Genomic DNA, 17,336 nt, shown 5'->3' with positions numbered 1-17,336 from the left:
AGAGCATCTCATATACATTGAGCTTCTAACTAGAATTTAAAGAGGACTAGTAGTTACTGTGGCTTTAGCCTGTGCATTGCCGCAAGAATGTCAAATGAATTCTAGATATTGTTTGTGTTAAAATAATGGACTAAACCAGAAATGTGCATAAAAGCTCACTGAATATTCAATTCGATGCAAATAGATTCATTTCAAATAAGAACCGACCCAAAAATGCACTTAAAAGCTCATTTAATTACCAAATTTGAATAATTTGGGCAATTAGAAAAATCAATTATTTTGGTTATAAATATTCAATTTTATTCATTTTAAATAAGAACCAAACCAAAAATGCTACAAAAAAAGTCACTAAATAACAAAATTTTAACAATTTGAGCAATTGGTTGGATCCTCAAAATAAATCAAAGAGCAATAATTCAGAGAAAGACTAAATGTGGAGGAAAATACCATCAGCAGCCATGCCAAAAACAGAGAGATTTCTTCGGCTCTACGATAACAATCAACATCAATAATCAAACCTCATCGTAGACCATTTTAAATGAAACGAGGAGAGTTGTCTTACACAGTTACATGCATGGAGCCCATGCCAAATCTATATCTATGAATTCTGCAAAACATCACACAACCATCCTCTCAGAAGACAACAAACAAAACAATACGGAGACAGACTTGAACCAAGAACATAAAGATGAGACCTTTTAAAGTCTACCAAGGACAAATACACATTTGTGGCTAAATCCCTTAAGATTTGGTGCAACATATTGACCTCGCTCAAAATTCCCTTTAAGGGAAAATTCCATCGAAATAGGCGAACTCAGGAAGCTTCATTACCTGGATCTTGGTGAGAATTCCTTAAACTCTTCAATCGCTTTTGAGCTTGGTTTTGTAACCATCACCGGAGTTGTGCAGCAGATTCGATTTGCAAGTTTCAATGTGAACAATAACAATCTAACAGGGTATTTGCCAAAGTGCTTGAGGAATTGTTCGGCATTGTCTAGAGTCCGGTTTGATGGGAACCAATTTACTGGGAACATTATAAATGCATTTGCTGTTCATCCCAGTCTTGAATTCATTGCTTTTAATGACAACCGGTTTGTTGGTACACTCTCACCACAGTGGGAAAATGCATAAGCATTATATATATATGTGTATGGGTTGAATAAAATTTCGGGTCCAATCCCACCTGAGCTCGGACAAATGACAGAACAGTAGCTTCTAAACTTGAGCCAGAACCACTTGACTGGAGAAATACCGGCACACATTGGTAACTTACTCCTGGGTTACAACTTGGACCTTAGCAGCAATTCTCTCTCCAGAGTGATACCTTCAGACTTGGAACAGCTCACAATTTTATAGGTTCTCAATGTCTCACACAACCATCTCTCAGGGGAAATCCCTACAACAGTTATAAAAATGGTGAGTATATCCACCTATGACTTTTCTTATAACAACTTGACATGTCCAATCCCAAATTGTGTCATTTTCCTAGAGAATATTCCAATTGCTCACAATCTTAAATCCAACTACATTTCTCAACGCCCAAATGTCCACATATGAGAAACCAAAACAGAGCCTTAAAGGGGGGGAGAAGAAAGAAAAAAAATGGAAGAAAGGTACTGTTCGACTCCTACAGTGTCAGTAATGGTTTACCCTTTGTTTTGGCAAAAGTTTCCCATTTTGTTGGAGCACTGGTGGCCGTAGAAAACAAAAGAATATGTCATTGGCAGTCAGACGTTTATGCTAAGAATACAATAGCAACTCTTAAATCGGTTACAGAAAAAATAAAAATATAAAAAAATAAAAAAAACAGCATCATCAACGGCCTTTTTGCATACACTAACATTTTAGTCAACCAATTTACATGATAGGAACCGTAAATTGGCAGCACAACAAAAGGGGATCAACAAAAACCTCGACAGTTACCTGAAACTACCATTCCACTTGTTTTCAATTGTGAAGCACTATACATGTATTCACTAGCAAATGCTCATATACATGATCTAACCTATCAAAAAACATTGTTTGAGAATCATAAACTAAGAGGAATGACGTACATGCTTCTATCCTGGCAGTTTAGTTTCAGGAAGCGAACAACTGCACAATGGGACCATCTATGTCTTCAGTTGAATGTGAGTTGAAAAGACTATTCGCAATAGCTTAAACCAACTCGGTCCCTTTCGTTTGACATTCCTTCACTAATTCCTCCCTAAATACCATAAAAATAAAAAACAAAAAATAAAAAAAATCAGAATTTCCCCTACTGAACAAAAACCCATCAGCATAGCGTGAAAAATTCACTATTTCACTTAAAGACTGCCATTTCACTGATGGGATTAATCCAAATAAAATCCCAATTTCCAAAAGTAAATTTTCAATTAATCTCTCAAAAGCAATCATTTCAAAAAGCCCAGAAGTACACAAAAATATTACCAAAAAATAGAGATATATTGAATAAGTAAATAAAAAATCATTTCACGGTCGGATTATCAAATCATGCTGTGACAGGACCGACATACACGCAAATAAAAAATTCATCAATTTGTTTTTTCTGAATCCATAATTCAGATTCGAGTTCGAATCCAACGGAAAAAAAAAAAAAAAAAAAACATAAATCCATTAAAATTTTTGCCCAGATGAAAAAAGAAATAAAGGATGAGTTAGAAGCTTTTAGCGGAGAGTTCACCTCAACAGGGAAAAATTTAAATGGAAATTGAAACTTTACTTGCTTAACGGCAGCAGAACTTGAACGATCTAGAGGTTTTTCGGTTTTGGTATTCCGGGGATTTCACGACCGACTTCACTGGAATCCAAATTTCATCACTGACTTCACATAAAATCCCTAAAATCCCAAATTCCAATCCCTAAAACAAACCATAATTTCAACAACCACAAACACGCAAAATCCAAATTAAATCTGCATGTCATTTCAGATTTTAACGATAACCCACCAACCCAATACACACAAAAGAGTAAATTACCTGAAATCACGGCTGCTCTAGAAGTTTCGAACGAGATGCAGATTGTGCGACGGTGCGAAGGCAAACGGCGACGGAGAGAGAGAGAAGTGGGTTCCGCTGTTTGAGGATTAATGACGAACAGGTGGTGAGCGCTCTGACGCCGGCAGATTGGGAGGCGTGGAGGTCCCTCAGAGCTCGCAGCGAGTTGAGGGAATTGAGTTTGAACATGATCTTCTTTGCTCTAAGGCGGACTTTTGTGAGATGAAGCAGTAGTGGAGTCCTGACAATGGAAGGAATGGATGAGATTTTGTAGAATCACATCACCGCGTGGACAGCATGGGCAATTTCGTAATTTCAACGTACCGGGTACGAATTAGAAGGGTTGATTACACTTATTGAGTTATTTCCTGATGTTTATTAAGTTTTCACAAAATTTATCACATTTGAGACATTATACTAATATCTCTTCAGATTTTAATTTTCTTTCATACAACCCCTCAGTCGGAATTTTGTTTATAAATTTACTAATTGACTCTTATTAATTAGAACTGATAAAAAAATATTTTATAATTATATAAAAAAGTTATAAGCATTAACACTATATTTAGATGAGGAAAATAAACTTTAAATTGGGATAAAAGTCAGAATTTATAAATTGACATGCACCAATTCCTTTGTTTGGATTCATATGCATAGAAATTTAGAATTTTTGGTGAAAAAAAAAAAACTTGGAATTTGGGACCTCAAATTCCCAAGTTTAAATTTCATGTAAATAAGTGTCATTTTCCAATTTCTATGATTGAGAGTCTAAAAATAATAAATTCCGTATTTAATTTCATTGTTCTTTTAAGTTAACCAAACAAGAAAATTCACAAATTCTAGAAAATAAAATCTCGTCATTTCAGTTTTCGTCATTTTAAAATTTCTTAGTAATCTTAAATTTTTTCATCCAAATATAGTGTAACTACTTAAAAAACAAAACCATGTGGACAAGTCGCCCCCAACCCCTCTCAATCCCCAAAATCTCCCCTCCCATTTCCAATCCCCCTCAAAAGTCATCCAGTCCCTCAACTTCACTCGCTTCCACAAATCCATCTCCACCGTTTCTACAAATCCGTCTCCGCCATTTCTATGATTTGTTCTTGAATCAAATAGTAGGGATTTGATCTTGATTACCAAATTATTATTTTATTAGACAATGATCGTTTTTTGGTTTGTTGAAAGTTTGAATTGGTGGTGGTGATGGAGGAAGAATGAGGACATGAAGATGGAGGTGGTTGCTCGATCAAGTGAGAGGGAATGAAGAAGATGAACAACCTCTTTTTTTTAATAAAATATTATTTTCAAAGTAATAATTAATTTTGTTCTCTTAATTTGTTTTGTCCACATGGTCTTCTTCTTGTTTTTTAAGTGTTTAATGTTGTATAATTTATTTTATATAATTATAAAGTTGTTTTATTAGTTTCAAGTAATTAATAAGGGTAAATTAGTAGATTCATAAGTCAAATTTTGACTCGAGGGATTATATGAAAGAGCATTAAAACGTGAGGAGGTGTTTGTGTAATGTCTCAAACAAGAGAAGGTTTTGTGAAAATTCGATAAACCTCAGGAAATGTTTGTGTAATTAATCTGGAAAAAAAAAATAAAAAAGAAAAAAAAAAGAAATGGAGAGCAACTTAGGGGCCTTTTTGTCCATTCTGTGTCTTTTAACTCAGTTTTTCGTCTTTTTACTGTTGGTGAATGGTGTTTTTGAACTCGGTTTTAGTATAGGTATAATTTCCAAAAAAATACACCACTCATGTTTCAATTTTGATAGCCACTTTCTTGCCTCCTCATCAAATCCTCGTCATCCATACCTTAATGAGTTTGTTTGACCGTACAATCTCTATCACCTCCCTCAAAAAAAATTATTTCAGAAAAGAACCAAAATTCACAGGCACAACTTCTCTTGTTTAGTCTTGACCATCACCATCTTTCTACAATGGAGGGGAGGAGTAATTTTGAGAGCTTGACAAAGGTTTCTTATGCAAGTTATCTCACATTGGACTCGGGGTGCAGAAATGAGATGAATATTGAGCATCACGAGTTACATTCTCACTTCTCCTTTGCTGTTCGTCTCACTCTCACGAGCTAAGGTATGTCTTTTGTTTCATTATTCAATTTCAATCACATTTTATTCTTGTCTTTCCATTTTTCATTTTATTTTGTTGCATAAATTTCTGGATCTTTTCCATGTTTTTGGCTTCGCTTATGTTCAACAAATATATTACTAACTGAAAGTGGCATCGAGATTCTTACCTTCAATTATTCCCAAGGTCATCGGAAAATAATTGAGTACACAGTTGTTCCAGTTGGACATCAAGTGGGATACCTAATTCACTACAAAAGCAACCTTCAAACCTAAGGAGTCACGTGAAGAACTCATGCTTCATTTGTCCTCTACTTTGATGCCAAACAAGTTTTCAAACAAGCTGCACGAGATAAGTTATATGATGATGTGGTTGTAATACTGAATGTCAAGGAAAAAGAAGACCTGGAAAAAATTCAGAAACAAATTGCCGAAAAGTTCGGTATGCACATTGATGAATCTCAGAGTATGGCCGTAAGGGCAAATTGTTTAAGGGACAGGATAAAAGACAAGAACACTTGTTATTTTAGATGATGCTTTGGGAAGAATTCATTTGGAACTTGTGGGACTTTGCCGGGCACCGACTTGTAATTTACTTTTGACATCTAGAGAGCAAAAAGTTTTACGCTCTGAGATGCATACCCAAAAAGATTTTCAGCTTGACTTTGCAAAGAAGAATCGCGGAGAGATGAAAGAGCTCAAAGAGTTGCATGATGAAACAGGGCAACTGACTCGTCTACGGTTAGATTTGAGTGGTTGCTCTGAGATTGTACTGATTCCACCTAATGTTTCATCAAGCTTGAGAAGACTAGAAGACTTGAGATTGGGAATAAACAGCATTGACCAATGGGAGGGTGGAAGGTCTGATAGAGGGAAGAAATAATGATCCTGATGTTGAAGCACTTGTCTCAGCTAACTGCATTAAACATACATGTTCCAGATGTTAACCTTCTTCCGAACAACTTGTTCTCGGATAAGTTGGAAAGATACACCATCTATGTTGGTGATTGTTGGCTATATCTTTCCAAATTTGGAGTCACTGTCTCTTTATAACCTTGTTAGTTTTGAAAATTACGATGTCTGACGTTGTGGAATCTACCAAAGTTTATTGGTTTCTCCTCCAACAGCAACACCTCTGTTGTAACTGCAAGGACTCAAAAGCAACTAACAACATATACAAAAGCCGAAGAAATCGTTATGGAGAATGAAACTGGGGGGCTTACGAAACTTTTCATGAAGGGGGTATGTTTGTTCTATTCATGGAAACGAATTTCTTCCAACAAAATGGACTTCTTCTAAAACATTGATGTTTTTGATTCGATACACAGAAATATTGGGATCATTTTTTTTTTTTTTTTCCAGACAGTTTTTCTCTGTTAACCAAAGAACGAAAAACATACTAGCAATGGGTTACTAGTTGTTTCATATTACACCTTTACTTTATGTCTACTTATCTTTTTTTGTCTATATATTTGGAATATATACAATTAATTAATAACCATGAAAATTGTCATTCTTCCTATTTACACATACATGGTGCATTATATACAGGTTCTGATGCCCAACTTAACAACCTTGATGGTTTTAGATTCTTGTTCCATGGCTAGATGTCTTGACAACTCAAACATCTTGAGGTATCCAAATGTCAGAAAATGGAAGAGATTGTAGCAAACAAAGAAGATGGTGACGTAAATACGGATAATAGGTTTTGCAAGCTAAAACATCTACAACTGCAATATCTCCTGCTAGATTCTGCTCAGGAAGTTATATTTATTGAACTTCCGTCTTTGAAGCTGTTGCATCTAGAAGATTGTCTTAAACTGAGGGCATTCATATTTGATGGTAAGAGTGAAAGTATTACAATACACAAGGAAACCGAAGAGAAGGGGTGGAAGGAGAATCTTGAGACTGCTGTAAAGTATTAGGAAAACTAATGAAAAGAGCTTGAAAACTTTGAGTTTTAACGATAAGGACAAAATAAAGGGTAAAGTGAATAATGCCAGGATTGACTTTTTAGTGTAAAAATGTGGTTTTTCGTTAAAGTGAACAGTACTGCGGGCTTTTCGTTAAAACTCCCTAAAGTATTTTCTTTTCAATGAAAAGGTATTCATGCATTTCTTTTTCTTTACGGGAAGATTGAATAATCTACGACACCATGGAGATATGGAAATGCCAGTCACCACTATCTCCCACCACCCACGCCACCATCACCACTATCTCTATCGCCGTCACCCTGCTATCATAGCCACCACAAGCTCCACCTCCTGCGCTAGCATCACCATCGTCACCTACCATTATTTTCCCCTCACCACCCTACTCTTGCCGCCACCCAATGTGCAGATCTCACCAATAATGGTACTAACAACCCTCTACCACCACCTCAACCACCTTGCTACCAACACCATTCTAGCCGCAAACACCATATTACTATCTTAAAATTTATATTACAAAACTTTACTACCAAACACAAATTTACTACTTTTTTACATTTTAGATATGGGCACTAGACACGTTTTCAATGAGCCTTGGCAGTCTTCAACAAGCGAATTGTTCTTTATTTCGTTTTCTTCAGGGCTCAAAGTGTGCAGATAAGGTGTTTGTTAAAATGTCTCAGTGAAATTCAAAGCGAATTATACATGTTTGCATGTTTCTAAGCTCAATACCAAGCAAGTTTTTTTATTATAAAAATTGTTTTCCAAAAGTCATTCATCATCTATTTAGTTTTTGTTGTTTGATGATCAAAAACATCTGTTTCGTAGAAGGACAGCCAATGTGAGCCTCACACCTAATCCCCATTTTTTTCAAAAAATGGGGATTGCTTTGCATAAAAGGTCTGTCTATATATAGGATAGGATCAAGAAACAAATATTTTGACAAATACTTTTACACTCTTTTTAAGCCTTTAGATTATATGACATCCAAGAGTCCTTATTTATTCATTAAATGACATGGATGCTTATGTAGATTTTAACTAATATTAAAAATAAAATAAAACTAAAAAAACATAAAATCTATAAGGAAATTTATAAATATAAAATTTAAAGGGAAGAAACCCTATAAGCGTGAACTCCATTAAATCGTAGCCTCCATCTTCCTCTTTGCCGATGAGGTATGCAACTCCATGCCTTGGATTGATACGGAATTCTAATGCCCTTTACAACAAATCAAGTTATTACTTATTAGTCTCTTAAATCTTCATTAGGTAAGCAAAATAAAATCCTATATAGTAATATGCAGGATGATTAAATTTAGTTCTTCAAAACCTTGTTAGTTTTTCCTTGGGAGAGCAACTAGTGTTCCAGAAACATCCCCCCACCAGTCGGGATTCTTCACGTACCAGTCCAATGTCTTTTTCAATCCATCCTCCCGACGTCTGTTGGGACCATCCCAAGGCTTTCAGCTTCTCGTAATCTATGAAATATCTCTTATCATGTAAAGCCTATCTTGCACAAACTTAATATGTGCATCTGGGTTCAAAGAGAAGTGTTGGCAATTTTCCTAGCCACATCAATCAATCTCCTCTCTTTGTTCGTCCCGATGTTGTAGACCTAGCCTACCTCACCCCTATGGAGAATGATCTGCTTTTATATTGGAATTTTGTATCGATCAATTGAACGATACTAACTTTGACAGCGTGAGTGATAGGAATTCGAGGTGTTGGGGTTGGACGAAGCAATTCGGATGGTCGTGCGTCTGCATTTTCATCCAAGACAGCCATTTTCGCTTCTTCCTTATGTTTACAGGATTATTTTTATTCTTTTCTTAGTTTTAACTTTTATTAATTTCTTAATTATAAATTTATACCTCATTTAATGTTTAAAATTCTCTACATAACTCTTAATCAAGACCGTTGAATGTTACAAGGTCTAAAGGTTGTAAAGAAGTGTAAAAATATTTGTCAAAATCTTTATCCCTTATATATAGGAAAAATTAGGTTCTCATCCATCTTTTTTCAACTTCATTGATTGAAACCTTATTTCTTTTCAATTTTTAATCAAGGTCCCTTGGTTTTAATAAACATCATTAATTATTTCAATAATAAAATATTTTACATATCAAGGTAATTAAATTTTATTTCTAAATTACTCATTTAGTGTTTGTGACATCCCACATCGCCCAGGGGAGTGATCATTAAATGTATATTCTCATCCTTACCTAGCACGAGGCCTTTTGGGAGCTCACTGGCTTCGGGTTCCGTAGGAACTCCGAAGTTAAGCGAGAAGGGGGCTAGAGCAATCCCATAATGGGTGACCCACTGGAAAGTTGCTCGTGAGTTCCCAAAAACAAAACCGTGAGGGAATGGTAAGCCCAAAGCGGACAATATTGTGCTACGGTGGTGGAGCTGGCCCGGGAAGTAGTCCCGCCCGGGCCGGGATGTGACACTTTGGTATCAGAGCCTAACCCTGGTCGTGGTGTGCCGACGAGGACGTCGACCCCTAAGGGGGGTGGATTGTGACATCCCATATCGCCCAGGGGAGTGATCCTTAAATGTATATTCTCATCCTTACCTAGCACGAGGTCTTTTGGGAGCTCACTGGCTTCGGGTTCCGTAGGAACTCCGAAGTTAAGCGAGAAGGGGGCTAGAGCAATCCCATGATGGGTGACCCACTGGGAAGTTGCTCGTGAGTTCCCAAAAACAAAACCGTGAGGGAATGGTAAGCCCAAAGCGGACAATATCGTGCTACGGTGGTGGAGCGGGCTCGGGAAGTGATCCGCCCCGGGCCGGGATGTGACAGTGTTAGAAACATTACATTTGATATATTTATATTTATGGCTAAATTTTGTATCATATATTTTTATTTTTAGTTTGTACCCATTTAAATTTGCAACCCTTTTTTTTAAATTGTGCCAATTTTTTTATTCAATTTTAGTTTGTACCCATATATTAATTTCTTTTTGTGTCCATATTTTTCAAACTTTCATTTTCACTCATATTTTTTTGACCTTTTATTTGTACCCATAATTTATTAACCCATTTGTCTTTAAAAATGTACCACTTTGTTATATGTAAAATGTACCTTTTTTTGTTTTTTTTTGTTTTTTTTTGTTTTTTGTAAGTACCATCTCTTTTGTGTAAAACGTACGCATTGTTATTTTTTTATATGAAATGTACCCATTATATAAAATGTATCACTTTTTTTTGTATAAAACGTACCAAGTTTTTCTATGTAAAATGTATCATATAAAAATTACCAATTTTTTGTATGTAAAATGTCATTAATATAAGTAATGACAAATCATGTGTTTTATTTAAGTATATTTTTTTTTAATATTTTCAACAAATTATGGATTTTATTTAAAATCTCATTAATATATATAACTACAAATATCAAATTTTAATTTAATAATTATAATAACCTGCATAGAAATGCATTATTTGCATTAATTTCAGGGACTTCAATAAAAAATCGAAAACCAACAAGATTTCAATCAAATAACGTTAATAAATAGGAACAGCATCCAAAGTTTATATATATATATATATATATATATATATATATATATGTGCGCGCGCGTGTGTATGAACCGCTGCTTCCAAGCGGCATCCCTTCGCTGCTCGACCCATGTCAAAAAGGCACTGTCCAACAGGCAGAAGATGTTTACACAGAGGAGTTGGTACCTCACATAAACATATCGGAAATTCGTAATCTGAACAATTGGCCACACACCACCCTCCAACGCAAAGGCTGCTAGGATATCTCTCTTCAAATCTTCCTTCACTCTGAACAAAATTCTTGCCCATGGAAAATCCCAGGTAAGTGAAAAACTTGAACAAAATTCATAGCCATTGAATCATTCCATTATCTACACTCTATAGGCCATAGTATCCTTATTTTGGATGATAAATAATACAATCGAAAATTGTCGAAAGTATCAAGTTCTACAAGGCATCGAAACAGACCCACAATCAATGTTGTACAAATTCTGAAGAACAGATTCATGAGTTCAAACAAACAAGGAATCTACTTCAGGGGAAGATAAAAAAAAAAAAGGAAACTTCACTTCCATGGAAGCTAAAACGAGTAAATAACAATTAAACAAAGGAATGCAAATTATCCAACTTTTTCGAAAAACCCAATTCACAAGGAGAAACTTACAGCTACCCAGTTTCCGAAAACAAGAAATTGAATCGAAGAAAGGAAATTACAGGTTCCGGATACGAAATTAGAAAAACCCAACTCGCAGAAAGTTGAAGGCACTTTCTTGCGTTGGAGTGAAGGACAAAGATGAGGGGTAAATCCAGGATGGATGAGGATGAAGAAGGTTGAAATTGAAGAGGACACTGAGATATGTTCTGAATATGAGGAAGGTATAGAGGAAGTTGAAGGGGTTGGCAGGTTCTATTTCTATGGTTGGCGTGAACACGAATTAGAGGGGAAAGGTTAGATTGTTTATGACATTTGGTATTTATACCACTCATTCTTAAATCCTTCAAAATCCCTCGTACAGTAAAATCCTAGTAAATCCTTAACATTCTCACTACATTTAGATTTGGATGTATTTTTTAAAATCATATTGGATTACCCGTGAATTTGGATGTGTTTTCTAAAATCCTATTAAATCCTAATTTGACTACAACATGATTTCAAAATCTTTTAAAATTCTAAATGACTACACCATGATTTCAAAATCTATTAAAATCCTATCAAATCCTCATTTGACTACACCCCCTTAGATTCTTCAGTATTTGGTATTATGTCAGGATTTTAAGATTTTTTTTTTTTTTTTAAATTCTTAAAGATATGGATATATTTAATTAAGATTTTAAAGAAGTTTATAGCTATCAAGGTGTATGAAATTAGGTATTGATTTTAAAGAGTTTTAAAAGATTGAGGAATTCAAAGGGATTTGAGACATTTCGTAGTGTATGTTTTTAAAAATAAGTTTATAGTATTCAAACTGTGTCTGGGCATGTGTTTGGGCATATCTTCCGAACCTCACTAGATTCAGCTTAGGAAGTAACATTGAATTTATGTGGCTAAGAATCATCATTTTGGTCCCTCAGATTTGCATAACTCATCATTTTGGTCCCTGAGATTTCAAATCAATAGAAGTGGTCCCTGAGATTGTCCACCATCCATCATTTTGGTTCTTCCGTTAAAAACTCCGTTAAGTGTTTCGGAGCTCTTGGCCGGAAGTTTGGGCAATTTTCAAAGCTTCGTAACTCAATCGTTTCTTAACCAAATTCGACCCATAATATATCAAAATGAAGATAGGAAAGTGTAGAATAAGATTATACATATTTGGAAGCCCAATGGTTGCCGGAGATGGCCGGAAAATAGCCTCAAATTTGACTGGTCCGAGGGAAAACTGGAAAACTCGCTGGAAATTGGATAAAGTTTAAACGTTCATAACTTCTTCAATACTCAACGAAATCAAGTGATTCAAAAACAAAAATCATACTTCTCGTCGAGAAGAAGAGAATGGTACCTTTTTAGATGGCTAACCCACCTTGGTTTGGCCGAAAACCATCTCGAAAGTGGCTGTCTTGGTCCCGAGTTAGCCACTTTCGAGCCATTTTTCGGCCAAACCACGGCGATTTATCCATTGAAAAATATACCGTTCTCTTCGTTTCATTGACAAGTATGATTTTAGTTTTCAAATCACTTGATTTCATTGAGTATTGAAGAAGTTATAAATGTTTAAAGTTTACACAGTCTCGGCGAGTTTTCCAGTTTTCCCTCGGACCAGTCAACTTTGAGGCTCTTTTCCGGCCATCTCTGGAAACCATCGGGCTTCCAAATAGATATAATCTTATTCTACACTTTTCTATCTTCATTTTGATATATTATGGGTCGAATTTGGTTAAGAAACGATTGAGTTATGAAGCTTTGAAAATTGCCCAAACTTCCGGCCAAAAGCTCCAGGACATTAACGGAAGGACCAAAATGATGGATGGTGGACAATCTCAAGGACCACTTCTATTGATTTGAAATCTCAAGGACCAAAATGATGAGTTATGCAAATTTCAGGGACCATTTTCGCTATTTAGCCTTAAACAAGTAATTGTGAAGCTAAGTAGCCTTTTTGCCATCATTACTACTTAAAACACAAACTTAATTAAATTCCATTAACAGCCAAATGTTAGTTATTTTGTTTACATTTTAATTTTTTTATAGATGAAGTTTGGATTTTAATATTGTTGATCCCTTGTCAAAGCATAATGGAGTTTTACTTCATTGGTCAGTGGGAATTTTGATATCAGTTCATTAATGACCAACGCAAGTTGGGGGGGGGGGGGGGTGGTACACGTGCCCAGCGCAAGTGGTGTTTTTTATATTTTATTTATTTATTTATTATTTTGTCCTTATTATTAAATAAAGTTAGTATATAGTTTTTTATTAAAATGTAAATATTTGAAGTCATTTTCATTAGTTTTCCACATAATATTAGGATGTAATTAGCAAATTTTAATTAGTTTAAGGACTAATTTTTCTAAAAACATAGTTTAAGGACCTAATATTTACTTTGATAATAATTCAGTTACTAAATCAGTACATTCCTCTATTCGTATCAAATTCCAAAAATAGTCTTTGTCTTTTACAAAATTGAACGCGCGTTGCGCCACTAGTATTTTCCTTCAATTATTCAGAGCATTGCTTTCTAATTTGCTTGACTTAAACAAATGGACTATTTAGACCATTGCTTGACTTGACATTTCCAAGCCAAGCTTGAAGCTACCGCAAAGAAAGATAACAGCTCCTTCTGCCTGCATGTGTTTGTCTGATGTTTTCAACTGTTATTCCAAGACCATGAAAGGTTACTTACGCCTTCAGATTTCCTGTATTCCTGCTCCATAATTCTTTTCACACTTGCGTTTTTATGTTCTCTGATTTTAATTGCAGCTTGTTAGAAGAAAATAAAGAGTTACGCACCCGCCTCCGTTCTTACTTGTTTACTTGCAGCATGTTCTTACTTGCTCAAGCTAAACAAAAAAATAAGGTATGTCCTTCCGTTTCCGTCTTTGATTTCATTCTATGTTAACTGTTAATTCAAGGGTTGGTGCGTCATTAGATTTTCCATATAATATTCATGGGAAGTGTTCTATTGGTCACTTGATAATTTTAATTAGAAATATTCCTTTGCTCTCCTTCTCATGCTGCTCTCTCCTCTCTGCAAAATCTGAATGAAAATTTCTGGAAATATTCCTCCTCACTTTTTGAAAGATATTGCTGGATTTGTGCGATTGAAGATTTGGTTGGCTCAATCATCTAATATTCCGGTATTGAAAAATGAAATCCCTACTCCTGTATGAAAAAGGCAATCAGTTTCTTTGCAATTTGGGTTTTTTTTTTTCCTTCTTTGGTTCCAATCTCTTTTCTTCTTTTTTTTTATTTTTTTTTATTTTTTATTTTTTATTTTATTGTTTTGGCCTGTTCTGTACAGAAAGTGTAGCTGGAAGAAGAGTACGATAATTGGAGCTCCAGATGTACATAATTATTATGTGGAACTGTGAAAGGAGAAATAACACTTCAAACAGAGCAGAAATTTTTATTGTGATCGGAACACGAGTAGTACATCACGTGTTTTTATATAAGTGATGGGAAATTATATTTTTTAAGTTATTAATTAGCACATATATCCCATAATTTGTATAGTAACACGTGGTGTACCATTCTATATACTGGTTACACTAAAAAATCTCTCTGAAAGAAAGAAGAAAAATAATTTCCACGTCTAATTATTTCGGATAGGATTTTTAATCGGTCTCGTTGTACCACGTATCATTAAATAAGAAATTACAACCCAAAGTATTTAAAAAAATATAAAATTATGGTGTAAGTTGGAAGATAATGATAACATATTTATAGAAAAAATTAAATCATTTTTTTTAAATTTAATTTCTTTTCGGATTTTTTATTCAAATTATTTCCAGTGTTAGTCGATTCCCACATCTCTCTAGCTCTCTCTCTACCGACGCAACCCTTCCCCCTCATTTTTGAAACCTCTCTCTCTCTCTAATCTCTCAACACTCTCATTCTCTTTCTACAGCTCCGAGAGCTCTCATCCTTCCTCTTCTTCGAAACCGAAGCAAATTAAACTAACAAACTCTGAAATCTCAATCCCGTGGATAAGAGGAACTTGAATATATCTTTGCATGCATCATCAGAGAACCATTTGGGTGATCCACCATTGAAGCCGAGAGCTTCAAGTTTCCATTGCTCAAACCCAGGTGAGGTTATTGCCCTACTTCAATTGCTTAAGTTATTCTCTGGTTTTTTTATGTGTTTTGAGTTGAAACCCTTAGGTTTAGTCTCTGCCATTTGTATGTGGGTGTATCATCAGCCTCGGCGACGAACTTCGACGAGAGCCGTTGAGTTCGAAGCTTGCTGGGTTTTACATTTTTTTTTAATTTTTTTACAATTTTTAATTAATTTTTTACATTTTTTATTAATATTTTATATTGTGGCTAACGTCGCCCTGACGTCAACCTAGCGTCACCTGGCCCTCGGGCTCTCGAGCCACCGATTCGAGCTGGACCTCTCACTCGGGCCCCCCCTCATCCACACGGCCTCATGGCCTGGATCTTGTAGCTCTGGCTATGAGGTTGCAAAAGTCGCCGGTCCATCGAACTAGAAGTCCCGATGGAGTTGCTCTAAAGGAATGAGGATTGAGGGATCGGTGTTTAGCTTTAGGGTTTCAAACTGAAGAACATCATCGACCAATACGAATACAAACCTTCAGAACGACATGCCGTTTCTAGTATTACATATAAAACGACGTCATTTTTTACAACATTTCGGTTCGATTCGATTTTTTTGTTTGGTTCGATTTTTTCAATTTCGGTTCGGTTTGGTTCTCGATTTTTTTCGATTTTTTGAACCCATCCGTATTAATCATACCCTTTTCACGTGGCGCTCCATATAATTTAATTATTATTTCTCTTAAAATCAATCAAAAGTTCATCTGCACTGTTAGGAAAATTGCGATGGACTTGTAAATCGTACTTACATTGATGATCTTGAAATAATTTGACATTCCTTTTGCTTTTTCTATGCAGTCTCCAAAAGAAAGCTTATTAGAAAGCATAAACAAAACGAAAAGAGTTGCAGTCGATCCGGAGCTCCGGTATGTACTTTATTTCCTTGTATAATTTCATTTAGAAAATTATCATTTGCACTCTAAAAATTAAATTGTCCAAAATTTTAATTTCATTTGGGAAATGTTATTTTCTTTTGAAAATTTTGTTTGCACTTCAAACTCTTGTTGCAACCACCATGTCCACTGATACCGCCGCTATCTTATACATTACAAAAACATTACTACCAAAGACAAAATCATTACTTTTCATTATATATGTCTCTACGCTGCATATTAATATAATTTTATTTGTCAACCAAAAATTAATAAAATTACTAATATACCCTAGTGTACATAATTGATATTAGATTAGAAAAAATATATATAGGCATTAAAGTAATTCACACAAACAAGTTTTTTTTTTTCTTCACCACAAATAATCATAGTTTTTTCTTTTTTTGTCAAACGATAGATTTTGTTAGATTAGCCACCAACGAAATTTGAACTCACGCCATCATGCAAGGACTCAACAGTCAATGCCTTTCCACCACTGTGGTAAAGAGCCACTTGCAAATAACCATAGTTTTACTCCTACACTTTTTCTCTTCCATTCCCTACTTTTCCCCTTTTCAATTTTAATTTCAATTCGTTTTTCTTATCAAAATTCCAATTCTTTTTTAAACTGTACTTTTATCTAGTATATATGAATACTAGACACACTTTCAATATTTTATTAAAAATTTACTAGTATATGGGCACACACAAAGTGTGTGAGAATTTTTTTTTAATTTTGTTTTTGAAATAGAAGGAGAGAGGAAGAGAGTGCTAGAGAATGTGGGAGTGAGAGTTTTTTTTTTTTTTTTTTGATTCGAGATATGTTAGGATTACATGTAGGTGAAGCTTTGAAAAAAAAGGGCAAAATTTGGTTGTGTCCAATTCTTGCTGCATCATTTTCTTCTCCTTAACTCACCCACTAATAGCCATTTAGGGATGACAATAAGTGAGAGGAAATGATAAAACAATTGTAACTCATTGGGTAGCCTTTATGCCAATTACTCCCTCTTAATCCTCATCTTTGATTCCATTTCCTCTGATATTTGAATAGGTGTCAGCTGGTTTGTTTTTGGCTGCATCAGTTTTGGCTGCTAGATTTATTGGATTTATTACCTTCTATGCTTTCTTGTTAGTTACAAACTGCTCAGCCTTTTGGGAACCTTTTAGTGTTAAAA

The 17,336-nt window shown here is 35.0% G+C and overlaps 1 long non-coding RNA gene across 3 annotated transcripts; it reads right to left on the bottom strand.

Annotated features, from left to right (window-relative positions):
* Positions 1-476: 476 nt before the first annotated feature.
* On the bottom strand, positions 477-3,256 carry LOC137741022 (uncharacterized). 3 transcript variants are annotated; one of them, XR_015966235.1, is made up of 4 exons: positions 2,979-3,256; positions 2,723-2,861; positions 1,651-2,206; positions 477-1,396 (listed from the first exon to the last, which is right to left on the bottom strand). It is a non-coding gene; the product is annotated as an uncharacterized LOC137741022 (long non-coding RNA). The 3 variants fall into 3 exon arrangements; XR_015966236.1 differs by lacking the exon at positions 2,723-2,861 and having other exon boundaries at positions 1,651-1,688; positions 2,055-2,206; positions 2,979-3,254; XR_015966234.1 differs by lacking the exon at positions 2,723-2,861 and having other exon boundaries at positions 2,979-3,255.
* Between the last annotated feature and the right edge of the window lie 14,080 nt (positions 3,257-17,336).

This window comes from Pyrus communis, chromosome 9 (assembly GCF_041283825.1).
Source record: "Pyrus communis isolate YQ-2024b chromosome 9, ASM4128382v1, whole genome shotgun sequence".
Taxonomy (NCBI): domain Eukaryota; kingdom Viridiplantae; phylum Streptophyta; class Magnoliopsida; order Rosales; family Rosaceae; genus Pyrus; species Pyrus communis.
Note: the sequence above shows the minus strand (reverse complement) of the source record. Positions and strands in the feature narration are given on the sequence as shown.